This window comes from Rousettus aegyptiacus, unplaced genomic scaffold (genome assembly GCF_014176215.1).
Source record: "Rousettus aegyptiacus isolate mRouAeg1 unplaced genomic scaffold, mRouAeg1.p scaffold_m13_p_4, whole genome shotgun sequence".
Taxonomy (NCBI): domain Eukaryota; kingdom Metazoa; phylum Chordata; class Mammalia; order Chiroptera; family Pteropodidae; genus Rousettus; species Rousettus aegyptiacus.
Genome location: NW_023416307.1, coordinates 109,248,120 through 109,263,766, shown reverse-complemented (window position 1 = coordinate 109,263,766; position 15,647 = coordinate 109,248,120). Strand labels below are relative to the sequence as shown.

General features: G+C 34.6%; 1 protein-coding gene across 2 annotated transcripts in view; it reads right to left on the bottom strand.

The window, feature by feature from the left end:
• The window catches only part of FHIT (fragile histidine triad diadenosine triphosphatase), a 1,278,128-nt gene that overhangs the window by 989,561 nt on the left and 272,920 nt on the right, over window positions 1-15,647 (bottom strand). For both annotated transcript variants that reach the window (XM_016150237.2, XM_016150238.2), the window contains exon 4: window positions 10,334-10,390. The gene's annotated coding sequence lies outside the window, so the exon portion shown is untranslated. The remainder of the gene's footprint in view (window positions 1-10,333; window positions 10,391-15,647) is intronic.

Sequence of the window (15,647 nt, the reverse complement as noted above, 5' to 3'; positions counted from 1 at the left end):
ATGCATTGGACACTCTTACAACATACCTATAACTCTTTTGTTCTTTGGTTTGATCTTCAAGGTCTCTAAACGCATGGGAAAACTAGTAGGGTGGCAAGCAATCAACCTGTTTTTTGTTTGTTTTTAATTGTTTTGTTTTGTTTTGTTTTTGAGGGAGAGAAAGAGAGAGAGACTACTTAACAGCTTCATAAAGAAATTTGCAAATAAGAACCAAAGTAGATGAATCAGAATGCAGATGATTAATTTTTTCCCTCTACATGATTATACTAGGAGGAAGAAAGATTTCAAAACACTGAATGCTTTTTCTGATAACCACCTATGGTTCTCTCCAAAGAGACACATGTAAAGTTGGGCAAGTTGTTTCCTGTCCTGTGAAGAAAACACTTAGTAACAGCCTTGTAAAGGTAACTACTCACAGCTGTCTTGGGGAACTGTGGATTTGCTTTGTTCTGTTGCCTCTTTCAACAAGTTCCTTTGTTGCTTTGTGTGTACTCCCACAAAGACCCAGACTTCTACAACTGTATTTACCATTCTCTCTGCCTGAAGACTGTCTGGAAGTACATAAACTACCCAAATTGTCTCTATCTAATGGTCCTGTCATATGCAGGGTCCTAATAGTGACCTGCAGGACCAAAATGAAAAGTTCAAATTGACCCTTTAAGAATGTGGTGAAGCTTAGTTGGCTAGTAACTGTAAAGTCCATTGAAGGGGAAAAAAACATTTTAAAATGCTAAGCATTAATTTTAGTTTGCTAATAAAAAGAAATACTATGTGGCCAATGAGAACTTATCATTTCACAAAGTATTTTTCATCAGCAAACCCTCTGCAAAATTTAAATAAACTTCTACAACATATAGGAAGTTCAACACAAAGCAAAGCAGCAGGATTGCTCCTATGGAATTTTAAAATTATGGTGGGTGATATCTGTCATCCCCAAGCAAGTACCTACAATAAAAACCTAACATCACTGTTTATTTATATGGTATATATTAAATGATATCCCCACTTCCCAGCTATACCAGAGTTAAAAACTTACATTTTTAAGTTATGAAATTATTGGATTTATTAAGCACATCCCAACTTACTAGCTCTGTAACCCTGAGCATGTTATTGACCTCTCTGAGTCATTTACTCATCTATATAAACAAGGCTAATATCCACCTTGTAAGGTTGTTGTAAGACTTAAAAAAAGAATTAAGTAAAGTGGAGGATGGTATTTATTAAGCTATAAATAAATGTTTGGTGCCATCAGCAGCACAGCAACATCATCTTGCAATAATGCCAACACTCCTCTAAGGAAACACTTCTGAAAGGCTCTGCATCCTTGGTCTAAAGAGTTTCTTAATCTAAAGTTCTCTTGAGCCTGTAACCAAATCCTTGATTAGCTTCAAGAGCTCTGTGAACCCTCTGAAACTGAATGTAGAATGATATGACCCATCCTTGTCTCAGGACTAATGATGACATGGCAGGAGAGATTTAAGAATATCTAGGCCAACGCTCTGGGTCAACACTAAGTCACCTTTGCGGCAGTGTACTGCCATGGAAAGATCATGATCTTTGAAATAACAAGGCTTGTGTTTAATTCTGTCCCACAACTTACTGGATGTATGACCTTAGAAATGCTTACTTAGTCATTCCTTCTGTCATCTATAAAATACATGCAATATGATTTAAAGTCCATCAGGAAAGAAATGAGATACCATAGAGAATATAGCCAAATGGGAGTATATATCAGGCAATAGCAGGTGATCAACAATATCCCTTTCTTATCTGTGGGCTTCCACCTGGCTCCTTTGGTCACCTGCCTATGACCAATACCCCTCTAGGATGAGGTCTAGCCCTCACTGGCCCCTTTATCCTTCCTCCCACCTTCACCCTCAAACCAACTGAGAGCCATAGACCCTATTATCTTGGGAAACTTTTCTGATGCTTCCTACTTAACCAAAATTCATCTTTCTGCACCACATTTAGGGTTGTAAGCTTGCAAAGAAAGCAAAACTACTAAATTTGTAAATATATTGATGGGAAATGTGAACAAAGTAACTGCAAAATATTAAGAAGAGTTTACTCTTTTATGACATTCATAAATTGTACAAAAATATTTTGAATTTAAATACTCAAAAATCTTGTTTAAAATATATTGTAAATAAATTAACCAATTAATACTCCAAATTATAGTAAACAGACCCTTAAGCATACAAAAGTGCTCCATTATCCACTAAAAAACTCACATTAACAGACCCATAATCAAGAGAAAGTGTTCCGAAATATAAATCTGATCATGTCATGCCTTGGCCTAAAATCTCCCGTTGGTCATCCATTATACTTAGGAGAAATTCTAAACTCCTAACCAATGTCTATGAAGCCTTTCAAAATTGACCTCTGTCCACTTCTCCTACCTCATCTTCAATCATCCTTCCTCTTCCGCAACACTCTCAACTATGTCCAGCCATATGGCCTTTTTCTCTCTCCCTGGTACATTACAAGTTCATTACTGCAGCAAGGCTCTTATATTTTCTGTTCTTTCTACCTGAATACTTTTACCAAAATCTTTTGTATGACTGGCCTGCTTAACATTTAATTCTCTACTCAAATGTCACCTCCTCCAAAGGCCTTCCCTAATTTAGTCCCTTCCTCTAATAATCTCTGACATGTTAATATAGTTTAAAGTTATAGAAGAAACCTTGATGTCTGAAGTATCTTATTCATTTATTGGTTCATATATTGATTTTTCCTCTCCTCCAAATAAACTAAAGTTCGATAAGAGTAACACCTTGTCTTTTCTAAAACTGCCTGATACATATTAGGTCTGACACATATTAGGTGCTCAATAAGTATCTGTTACATGGATGAATAAGTTAAAAAAAAAAACTCACCTTTGCCATAATACAAGGTCATTTTGAAAACATATCCCTATGTAACACTGGGTCCATAAGACCCAATTATCTGGGGTTTCACAAATTTGATTATGTTATTTTTGGGTTACTGACCAGGAATTCTGAAAGTAGGCCAAATGTCAACCAGAGCCTAAAAGTAAATATGATCCCTCCACAGGACACTTGCTATCCAAATTATAACAATTCAAAAGTCTCAGAAATGTGCCTATGCTAATAAGAAGGTGACCCAATATTCATGAGAATTTGAAAAGCCATTATTTTTGCATGAAATCATCTTGGCTTTTCCATAATTAATATGTCTTTATTATCAGAAGACTAAGAGATCAAGGATAGTAAAAGCATTGTTTCATATAACAAATTTCATAGGGACAATAGCAAAATATCACAGTGACTTTTGATGAAAGAAAACAATCCAAAATCTGAGGCTACTGAAAGCTAGAAGCCTACTAAATAAAGAAGACAGAGCAGTTGGCATTAAGAAAGAAAGGTATGGTATTTTAGCTAATCTACAAATGGAAAGCTGGTTCTAGAGATGCTCAGGAAGAGACAAACTCCAATTACTTATGGGCCATGGAAAATTATATGATCAGTGTCTAGCTTCTTCCGTGTACTTTTTTTTTTTTTTTAACAGTTCTTACTTGATTAGATCAGGAAGAAATTGGTCTTGAATGCCTAATAATCCATACCTCCATTTTCCCAGCATTCTGCTTCTATTATCAAATTAGCTCACAAGAAAGGCAGACAGCATCTCTACCACCATATATTTAGTCTAGGTTGTCTAAACCAACTTTCTCCCTCTTCTCCAACTTCCTCCCTTGACCTCAATGTAAAGTTATGTTTAGCTTTTTCTACTGCTGTGTTTTGCATGTGTATTCTTATGAGTTGATTAACATTTGCTTTGGGGGTGTTTGTGATAAAAACAATGAATAATTTAGTAAAAATTTAAAATTCTCTTTTACCCAAAAGTTATATACTGAGTTTTCACAAGATTGCAGTAAATGCCCAGAAAGAACTCAAACCTGAAGTATCACCAGAGAATTGGAGGACAGGAAGGCAAAGAATATTTAAAAGAACTTTGAGCCTACCTATATGTACTGTTTTCTCTGGAAACATAAAAGGAAAATTTCCATAAAAAGACTGATTTATGTAAGTGGAAGTCTATATGGAAATTAACTGAATATCTGAAATAAAAGGAATCAGTGATATCTAATCCAATCTCCTTGATGTGAACTAGGGAAACTCTAAATCCATGAAATTCATTTAATCCACAAAGATTAAATGACTCACCCAAAAACAGAAAGTTGGTAATGGGATCATGCCTGGAATCTAGGTTTCATACTTTCCAGGCTATGAGTGTGCTAATATGGGAGGAACTACGATTTTGGAGGGAAGGTTTTAGTTTCACTTTTAATTCTAAGGACATGATCTGTGCTCCAAAGAGCCCAGGAAGATCGTGCATCACCAGTTAAAACACATTGAAGCAACTTACTTTTTTCTCCAACTCCATTAAATAAATAAATGTTACTGTTTATTTATTTTAAATAAACTACATTTATTGAATGTTTCAAATGGAAGCAAGGAGGGAATTTACATTCAGTACAGGAATACAAAGATTCTAATTGAATTTCCGCCTATAAAATTTCAATTCCACTCAATTTCTCCTGGGATCAGCATCAACATCTCCCAGATCCTCCTGCAGACACCCTAAACTTCAGATCCCTTTTAAATTTTTTTCAAGAAAAAAAAAGTATAGGCTTATTTATTTACAAAGTTCTGATGGTAGTTTGTTAAGAACAGTTGATAACTGAAACAGTGAAGAAAATCTGTAAACTCATTTTGTAAGCCTGCAAGTTTAGATCTATGCATCGAGGAGCTGACTGTGATCCTCCCCAAAACCCAAGGGAGCCAGGGGCCGCATCCCCCACTCTGCTCCCTCCAGCTCACTCAATGATGAAACCAGGTTGTCAGTATCTCTCTGGAAGGATCTTATGCACATGTTTGGTGTCTAAAGCTTTTGTGGCTGCCACCAAGGGCCAAGTTCCTGAATTACACAGCTCTGATATCCAAAGGGGCTTGCATTCACAAGTCTTACCAGACTATAGCAAACAAAGAAACCTTTTTAAAAAAGATGAAGGTGCAACCATTCCTCCCCATGGCTGTACACCTGAGCTTAAGACAGGGAAAGCAGGTAAAACTTCTCATCTCCCAATTTCACCCTGAAAGGGGTTTAACTTCATACTTTTCCAGCTGCTACCTGAAGGTTTGGCTTCTAATCAGCCTGCATGTAGGCACTGACTGTGATCCTCCCCTTTAAGACACTGACAGATTGTGGCACATTCTCAAGTACTGGGAGCCACCACGAACAAAGACAAGGGCTTGGACAACCACAGAGGTTTGAGCGGCAACCAGGAGCTTGGCCTGGAGTAGGAGATGTGGCTGTTTTATCTAATGCACGGAAACCCACAAGAGTTAATAAAAATGAGTAAACAACGGAATATGTTCCAAACAAAAAAACAAATAACTTTCAAGAAACCAATCTTAATGAAATGGAAGTGGTTTATGAAACAGAAATTTCAAAATTACAGTCATAAAAATGCTTCCCAAGGTCAGGAAAGCAATGTATGACAAAATGAGAATTTTAACAAAAATAAAATACTAAAAAGTACCAAACAGAAATAATAGAGTAAAAGAATACAATAACTACTGAAAAGATTCAATACAGGAGTTCAATAACAGACTAGATCAAGCAGGAGAAAGGATGAGCAAGCTTTAACACAGGACAGTGGAATTCACCCAATCAGAGGAGCGAAAACTTCCTTAACCCAGGGAAAGAAACAGACATCGAGATCTAAGACCAAAAATGTTCCAAGAAAGATGAATCTAAAGAGATCCATAAATTGCTTAAAGAAAACAAACTGCCAAACAAGAATACCCTGCAAAGTTTCTTAAAGAAACCAACTTCAGAATCAAAGGAGAGTTTGCCAGGCACATGAAAGCTGAAAGAATTCCTCACCATTGGACTCTCCTTAAAAGAAATGCTAAAGGGAATTCTTCATGCTAAAACAAAATGGTGCTAGTTATATGAAAACGTGTGACAGTGTAAAAATCACTGGTAAAGGTAAATATATAGTTAATTTCAGAATACTCCAATATTGTCATGGTGGTTTGTAAATCATTTATAAATAGTATGAAGGTTAAAAGACAAAAGTATTAAAAATATAACTATAAAAACTTGTAAATAGATTCACAATATAAAAAGATGTAAGTTAACACCAAAAATATAAAATGTAGAAAGAAATGTAAAACTGTATAAATTTGGTATGCAATTGAAGTTATCTTCTTAAAGTATACAGTTTAAGATGCTTTATGTAAGCTTCACAATAATCACAAAGCGAATACTTGTAATAGATACTCAAAAGATAAAGAGAAAGGAATCAAAGTTACCACTAAAAAAAATCATCAAGTCATAAAAGAATAGAGCAAGAGAAGAGGACAAGAACAAAGGAATTGCAAAATAGCCAAAAATCAATTTAAAATATAGTAATATAAGTCCATACTATCAATAATTATTTTAAATGAAGATGGATTAAATTCCCCAATCAAAAAAAAAAAAAAAAAAGACTGGATGAATGAATAAAAAACAAAACTCAGCTATAGCCTGCTAACAAGAGACTCAGTCCAGCTTTAAGGACACACATAGACTGAAGGTGAAGAGATGGAAAAAGATATTTTATACAAATGGAAATAAAAGGAAAGCAGAGGTAGCTACACACCTATGAGACAAAACAGATTTTAAGACAAAGACTATAACAGGGGACAGGGTTCAATTCATGAAAAGGATATAACAATTCTAAATATTTATGCACTGAACATTGAAGCAAGTAAATATATAAAGCAAATATTAACAGATCTGAAAAGAGATACGAACAGATATAAAGTGACAACAGAGGATTTTAATATCCCACTTACAGTGGACAGATCATCTGGCCAGAAAATCAATAAGAAAACATTAGACTTAAACTACCATGCAGGATCAGATAGAACTAACAACTACATAAAAAACATTCCATCAAACTAACAGCTACATAAAGAATATTCCATCGAACAGCAGCAGAATATACATCCTTCTCAAGCACACATAGAACTTTCTCCAAGGTAGATCTAATATTAGGCCACAAAACAAGTCAGTAAATTTATGAAGATTAAAATCACACCAAGTATCTTTTCCAACCACCACAATGGTGTGAAATAGAAATCAATTACAAGAAGAAAATTGGAAAATTTATAATATGTGCAGGTTAACTAACATGCTCCTGAACAACCAATGGGTCAGAAGAAAAGTCAAAAGGAAAAAAAAATATCTTGAGACAAATAAAAACAGAAATATATGATACCCAAATGTACAAAATACAGCAAAACCAGTTTAACACACGTTTATTATAATAAATACCTACATTAAAAATAAACAGAAGAAAAATCTCAAATAAGCAACCTAATATCATACTTCAAGAAACTAGAAAAAGAACAAACTAAGCCCAAAGTTAGCAGAAGGAAGGAAATAACAAAGATAAAGATGGAAATAAATAAATTAGAAACTAAAAAGATAATAGAAAACATTAATGAAAATAAGACATACTTTTTTGAAAAGATAAAATTTACAAACCTTTGGCTAGACTAACAAAAAAGACAGAGGAAACAAATAAAATCACAAATAAAATAGGAGACATTACAACTCTTAACGCAGAAATACTAAGCATCATATAAAACTACTATGAACAATTCTATTTCAACAAAGTAGACAACCTAGAAGAAATAAATTCCTAGAAGCATGCAACGTACCTCTTAAGACTTAGTCATGAAGAAAAAGAAATACGAGCAGAGAATTTACTAATATGGAAATCAAATCAAGAAAAAAAAATCTCCATACAAAGAAAAGTCCAGGACCAGATAGCTTCACTGTAAAATTCCATCCAACCTCCAAAAAACAATTAATACCAATTCTTCTTAAACTCTCCTAAAAATTAAAGAGGAGGAAACACTTTCCAACTAATTTTACAAGGCCAATATTATCTTGATACAAAAAGCCAAACAAGAACACTACCAGAAAAGAAAATTACAGGTCTATATCCCTGATCCAAATATCCTTAAAACTATTAGCAAACCAAATTCAACAGTACATTAAGGACCATAAACTATGATCAAGTGGAATTTATTCTTGGGATACAAGGGTGGTTTAACGTATGCAAATTAATTGGTGATATATCACATTAACGAAATTAAGGGTAAAGCATACAATCTTCTCAATAGATGCAGGAAAAGTATCTGACAAAATTCAACGTCTTTTCATGATAAAAACTCTCAACAAACTGGGTATAGAATGAATGTACCTCAATGTAATAAAGGCCATATATGACAAGGTCACAGGTAACACCATACCTAATAGTGAAAGATTGAAAGCTTTTCCTTTAAGATCAAGAAAAAGACAAGAAAATCCACTTTCGTCACTTTAATTCAACAAAGTTTTAGAAGTTCTAACCAGAGCAATTAGGTCAAACAATTTAAGCAAAAAAAATCAAAATGAGAAGCACCCATCAGAAAGGAAGAAGTAAGATTGTCTCTATTTGCAGATGACATCATACATAGAAAATCCTAAAGATTCCACCAAAATATGTTAAAACTAATATGCAAATTCAGTAAAGTTGTAGGATACAAAATCAGTATATGAAAATCAGTTGTTTCAGTACACTAACAAAGAAGTATCAGAAAAAGAAATTAAGGAAACAATCCAATTTACAAAAGTATCAGAAATTAAGAAAATAATCCCATGTACAAAAACATCAGAAATTAAGAAAATAATACCATGTACAAAAACATCAGAAATTAAGAAAACGATCTCATTTATAAAAGCATCAGAAAGCATCTAAATACTTGGAAATAAATTTAATCAAAGACGTTGAAAGATGTGAACACTAAAAACTATAAAAATGATAGAAGAAATTGAAGAAGATACAAATTGATATTCCATGTTCATGAATTTGAAGAATTAATATTGTTAAAATGTTCATACTATCCAAAGTGATCTACAGATTCAGTGCAATTCCCTTTCAAAATTTCTATGGCATTTTTAACAGAAATAGGGGGAAAAGAACTTAAAACATATATGAAACCACAAAAGACCCTGAATAGCCAAAGCTATCTTCAGAAAGAAGGAGGCATCACAATTTCCAATTTCAAACTATATTACAAAGCTACAGTAATCAAAACAGTATAGTATTGGCATAGAAACAGACACATAAATCAATGGAACAGAATACAAAGCTCAGAATTAATCCCGCATATAGACTGCCACTTGATTTTTGACAAAGATGCCAAAAATGTACAGTAGGGAAAGGATAGCCTCTTCAATAAATGGTGCTGGTAAATTTGGAAAGCCACAGGCAAAAGAATAAAAATAAGCCCTTACCTTATACTATACAGAAAAATCCATTCAAAATAGATTAAAGACTTAAATGTAAGACTCAATAATATAAAATTCCTAAAAGGAAACAAGGGGTAAACTCCTTGACATTGATCTTGGCAATGCCTTTATTATTTTAGCAACAAAAGCAAAATAAATAATTGGGATTATATCAAACTAAAAAGCTTCTACACAGCAAACTATGAACAAAATGAAAAAGCAACCTATGGCATTGAAGAAATTATTTCCAAACCACATATCTGATAAAGGATTAATATCTAAAATATACAAGGAACTGAGATACCTCAATAGCTAAAAAGCAAATAACCTAATTTAAAAATGGGCAAAGAACCTGAATAGACATTTTTTTCTAAGGAAGACATACAAATGGCCAATGGGTATACGGAAAGATGTTCAACATCATTAATCATCAAGGAAATACAAATTAAAACCACAAGGAAATACCACCTCACACCTGTTAGATGCCTATTATCAAAGGGTAACAAATGTTGGCAAAAGTGTCAAGAAAAGAGAACCCTTGTGCATCGTTGATGGGAATGTAAATGGTACTGCTGCTATGAACAACAGTGTGGAGGCTCCTCAAGAAATTGTTAATAGAACTATTGCATCATCCAGCAATCCCATTTCCGAGTTCATATCCAAAGGAAGTGAAATCATCATCTTGAAGATATATCTGCTCTCCATATTCATTGCAGTATTATTCACAATAGCCAAGGTATGGAAACAATTTAAGTGTCCATTGATGGATGAATAAATAAAGAAAATTATATATATTATATGAAAATTGTATATATGTAATATTATTTAGCCTTAAAAAAGAAGGAATTAGTGACAACGTGGATGAAACTGAAGGGCATTAAGTCAAGTGAAATAAGCCAAACGGAAACAGACAAATACTGAACAGTATCACTTATAAGTGGAATCTTTTTTTAAAAAAAAAAAAAAAAATCAAACTTACAGAAACAGATAGTAGAATGGTGGTTGCCAAGGTGAGGGATGAGGGGATACCGAGAGGCTGGTAAAAGAGAACAAATTTTCAGTTATAAAATGAATAAGGTCTAAGGATCCAATGTATAACATGGAAACTTGTCAATATAGTTGATAATACTATATTGTATAATTGAACCTTGCTAAGAGAGTAGAACTGTGTTCTCACCAAAAAAAAAAAAAAAAAGTAAATATGTGAGTGACAGATATGCTAAATTGATGGTGGGAATCCTTTCACAATGCATACATATATCAAATCATCACACTGTAGACTTTAAATATATTACAATAAAGCTGAAAGAAATACATTTGTTAGTACAAAAAATAAACATTTTCCGAACAAGTAGTCCTTCTTATAACTAGAATGTGTGGAATCCCTAGAAGCAGCCTTTCCAAATGAATTCATCAATAAACATAAAACATAAAATGAATTGCTCTAGTTTTTTCCATAGACCCTATCTAGGACAGTCTGCCTTAGGACAGATGATTAAGTTAGTTTGGGTCCGATTCAGAACTACATAATATGGGAGTTATGTCTAAGGCTATGTCCCCTCAGGCAACTTGGAGCATTCCAGGGTCAAAGAATCCCTGCCAAAACCCAAAATCAATAGGGTCATTTAAATGATGACATCCTCAGAGGGTAAAGATATTTGACTCTACACATCAATGGCATGCGCTACTGTCCTGGGCATTCATCAATAGGTCCAAGATCCCATTAAAGCTTTTTAATTTCTGCTTAGTGGTATTAGGATTTAATTGATGCTAAAGACACTGCCTGCCACTAACAATGATGTTGTGGCAGTCAGTAGAAAACGTCTTATATATAGGCCTTCCTGAATATGCCAGGCAATTCTACTGGCTGCATTTACCAGCTTGGCAAGCTATTTCTACTTTATAGTAGGTCTTTGTTGTTTGACCTGCCTATCATCCATTTCATCATTTTCTTTTACCAGCAAACCAATTTCCCCTTAAGAAACTACTCCACCCTTATTCTTGGTCCATGTTCAGGCAAGAATTGATTCCATCCACACATCCAGGGACAGGTATATAACCCAGATCTGATCAATCACACTGGAAAAGTGCTAATGAGATCCAAACTTTGAACATTAACTGGAACTATCAGAAATGTGAAACTATTGTTTCCTACTAGGATTGCTAAGATAGTAGGATGGGATGGGCATATTTTACTGGAAGCCCTCTTGCCATTAAGGTGAGAAACTACCTTAGGACAAACAATGGATAGATCATTGTCTTCTGGATCCAGCAGTTATAGAAGTAACATATTCATATTTTTTCACTATATAAGTCAATAAAGTACCTTTTTTCATTTAGTCTATTTTTCATTGTATATTTTTTTTTTTATCTCTTTCAATAGTTCCCAGAAACTGCAAAAAATGAGCTACTGCACAAACTATGGGTTGATAAAATGTCTTTTGTTTTCTGGGACTATACAACATATTACACTCTTTTTTTGAGCCTTAGATCAAAAAGTGCCAACTCATTTAGACAACAGCTCTTCTAGAAAAAAATATTATACTTGATCACCATAAAGTAAATTCGGCCAATAAGAAAACAGATATTCATGGGCCATATAACTCAAAAGTCATCCATCAACTCAAACATGGCGCTAACATTGGAACTCAACTCTTCACTAAGTGCATTGGTCTTACAGCCCCTAAGTGGCGGTCTACAGACTGGGGTCTGTTGCCAGTGTGGCCCATCATCAACACTCCACAGAGTAATGAAAAAAAAAAAAATAGACTTTCTAATAGGTCTTAATGGAGATTTTTCACTTCATTTTTGAATTCTGAGATTTCATTCTTCCAATTTTTTGATGTCAACATGTTATTTTTGTATGTGTGTGAAATGACAGCAATAGTAGATATAATCTTTTCGGTGAAATATAAAGTAGTCAAGGCCACCCTACTCCCCAGTCATCCCAGTTTCCTCTCGATATTCTCAGCTTTAATGCTGAAAGCTGCCTTTGTTTACTTCCTCACTTATATTCCTTCTCCCACAACTCTTTCTGGAGTTTTTCCTCTGGGCAATTCCTTTGTATTTCCTGTTTCGTAACATAGATTAGAGTGGCCTTTCTCTGGCTTCTCCAAGTCTGAATCTCCTCCTGTTACTCTGCTCAGCACCTCCTTAGGCCAGATGCCAAAAGAAGCTACCCCTTATTCCTGAGAAGATGGGAAAGGGGGAAATTATAAAAAACTAATAAATAAATATTCATTGATCTCAAATAAGCAAATTTATAAATATTGATGCCAACATTATTTAAAGCATCAAAGCATCAGAAAGACCCTAGTGCCCCACAATAAAGATAATTAAATTCCCCCCATTGGAAGAATTACATAGTCATTAAAATTATGGTTATGAAGACTTTGTAATAATATGGAGGAAAACTTATAATATAAGGTTAAGTAAAAAAGATATGTAACTATGAAAATAAAACTATGTTAAAATACTCATGCATGGATAAACTATAACACAGTCCCCACAGATTTAGCAGTATAATGGGGTTATGGGTAATAGCTCTTTTGCCTTTAGAGAAGTCTCTGTTACCCATATTTTTCATGATAGGAATATCTAATTTTTAAATGTAGAAAAACATTCATTAAGTTTAGTCCCACTTATTTATGCAGCCAATATTTACTGATCACGCATTCAGTGGAGGCTAAGAAAGACATTTCTTCCTCATAGTTTCCTTGTTAAGACAAGATTTGCCAAGGATTTAGGCAACACTGCCATTATTTTTTCTTTGCTAGCAAGAATAACTTGTACTAAGCCAGGCAGCCACCTCTCTCAAAGCCATCCTTAATGTGAAATGACCAACACTGCACCTGAACTATCCCTTCCCAAACAGGGCTGACACCTCCCTGTTTGGGAAGGGACACGCCCATCTGAGGTGCCACGCTGAACAGCTATTTTTTAACCAAACTGAGGTCAAGGATCCCATTCGCAATTGCTAGACTAGCAAAAACCAAGACAGAGAAATCAAGGAGCCACAAGAAATCAAAGCCAGGTAGAAATCCCAGCAGGGAAGTATACAAATTCTATTTCCCTAGTGAGGCCCATTCTATAATAATGGGAAAGCTTCACTTCACTATTGTCAAAATGTCAAAATCGAATTCTCTGAATGCCATGCTTCCCTGAAATCGACACTTAGGTTCTGACAGCTTCCCAATTCACCCTCATCAACTGCATCAAAAAATCAGCATGCTCTTTGGGGGGTAGTTTTATCTGGTATCTGAAAATCAAGATGACAAAATGTAGTATCACCTCTTAACCCCTGCGTAATTAACCAAGTCAGAAAAGGCTACAGCTAGATGCAATTAAACATTAATATACATTAGTTCACAAGGGTTTTATTTCAGATGGACATTATCAGACACTTTCCCCCATGTGCCAAAACCGTACACATGGTTTATTTTAGCAGAAACCTCATTTTTTCCAAAGCAAGAGAGGTACTCAATTCAGCCTCAGGGCCTAAAACAATTATGGTTTCTACAGAACAGAAGAAACACATGACTTCTGTTATTTGCTGATCCCTAGCACCCAATTTCTCAGGAATGGGTGAAGCAATTAGGTTAATCAAGAGATAATATGAGATGTATGGATACCTCTGATAGTCATTTGGGTGAGAGAGTTAAAGAGAATGAAATGCGTAGTTTCTGAACGATCTTGAAATGGAGACAAAATGCAGTCACTGAATCTGGAAAGTCAGAATCTCCGATACTCAAAGCTCTGTAATCTGATGAAAATTCCAAAGACTAAAGCCTTTAGGACTTTGGGTATTTTTTAAAACTTTTTATTTTGAAAAACATATTCAAAACTATAGAAATCTTGTAAGAATGATATCACGAACTTCCATATACCATTCCCTAGATTCATAAATCGCTACTACTTTGCCATACTTATTTTATCTCTTCATCCCCATCTACTCCTTCTCCCTCAAACAAAAAAGGGAAAAGGAAAAGATTTTTGCTAAATCACTTGCATGTAAGCACTGAAAGGTACCAGAATATTGTCCCAGAATATCACTCCAAAATGATATATCTGGCACCCAATTTAACAGAAGGATTCTTTTGAACGAGAGAGAGTTGAGAACCAGCGGTCACAGAAAAAGCTCTTTACCTTCCCCTGTTAAAAAATAAAGTATAAATTTCCTCTTTCATAAAGAAAATTTTCACTTATAATGGACATTTCCATTGTAAAGATGTCACCTTACCGGGAAGAGAGTGACTCCTGGAGACCACTCATCACCTGAGACATTTTTTTTTGTGCAAAACAAGACAGCTCTCATTTACCATATGTTTCCTTCTCTCACTTTCCCACAACTTGCCCCTACGCCCTTGCCCAGAAGCCTCAAATCCCCTCTTCCCCTATTTAGTCTAAGATGTATCAACCTCAATCATCTGGTCACCTCCCAGAGCCACATTTTTCTTTGTAAAGTCCAATGCATGCATGCATAAGTAATTAAAACTGTGTTTTCTCTTGCTAATCTGTCTTTTATCAGTTTGACTTGTGGGCCTCTGCAAACCTAGGAAGGTAAAGAGGGAAACATGTTTTTCCCCTATAGCATGATATTAAAATCTTCTAAGAATAAGGCACTCTCTCACATAACCACAGTACAATGATCAAATTCAGAGACTAATATTTTTTAAATACTATCTTAAAAATCATCCATATTTACATTTCTTCATTCCCAAGAATGTCCTGTAGCCACTTTTCCTCCAATCCAGGATCTTGCTTTTGGTTGTTGTTTCTCCTTAGTCTTCCTGCATCTGGAATAGTTTCTCAGTCTTTCTTTGCATATCATATCATTAATATTTTTGAAGAGCTCAGACCTGTAATTTTGGAGGATATTTATGCTGGTCTGAATGTTTTCTTAAGATTACACATTTTTGAAAGGCATACCACTTAAGTGATTTTATGTCCTTCTTATTACATTATACTAGTAGGCACCTGATGAAAGTTGTTCTCATTATTGGTAATGTTAATCTTGATCCTTTGGATAAAGTGGTATCTGCCAGATTACTCCAGTGTGTGTGTGTGTGGGTGTGTGGTATATATTGATGGCACTGAGGATACACTAACAAAAATATGGCATCTTAGCATATTGAATATTTTAAGTTGAAGGAGTTTGAGAAAATAACAGAAGCAGAAATCCATTTTGACCTTTCCCCTACCTTTCTCTCTTAAAACAAGTCATAAAACCCTTATGTGAGAAGTGCCCTCCTTATACCCAGAGGAAAGAAGCATCCCTATCTCTGAAAACAAAA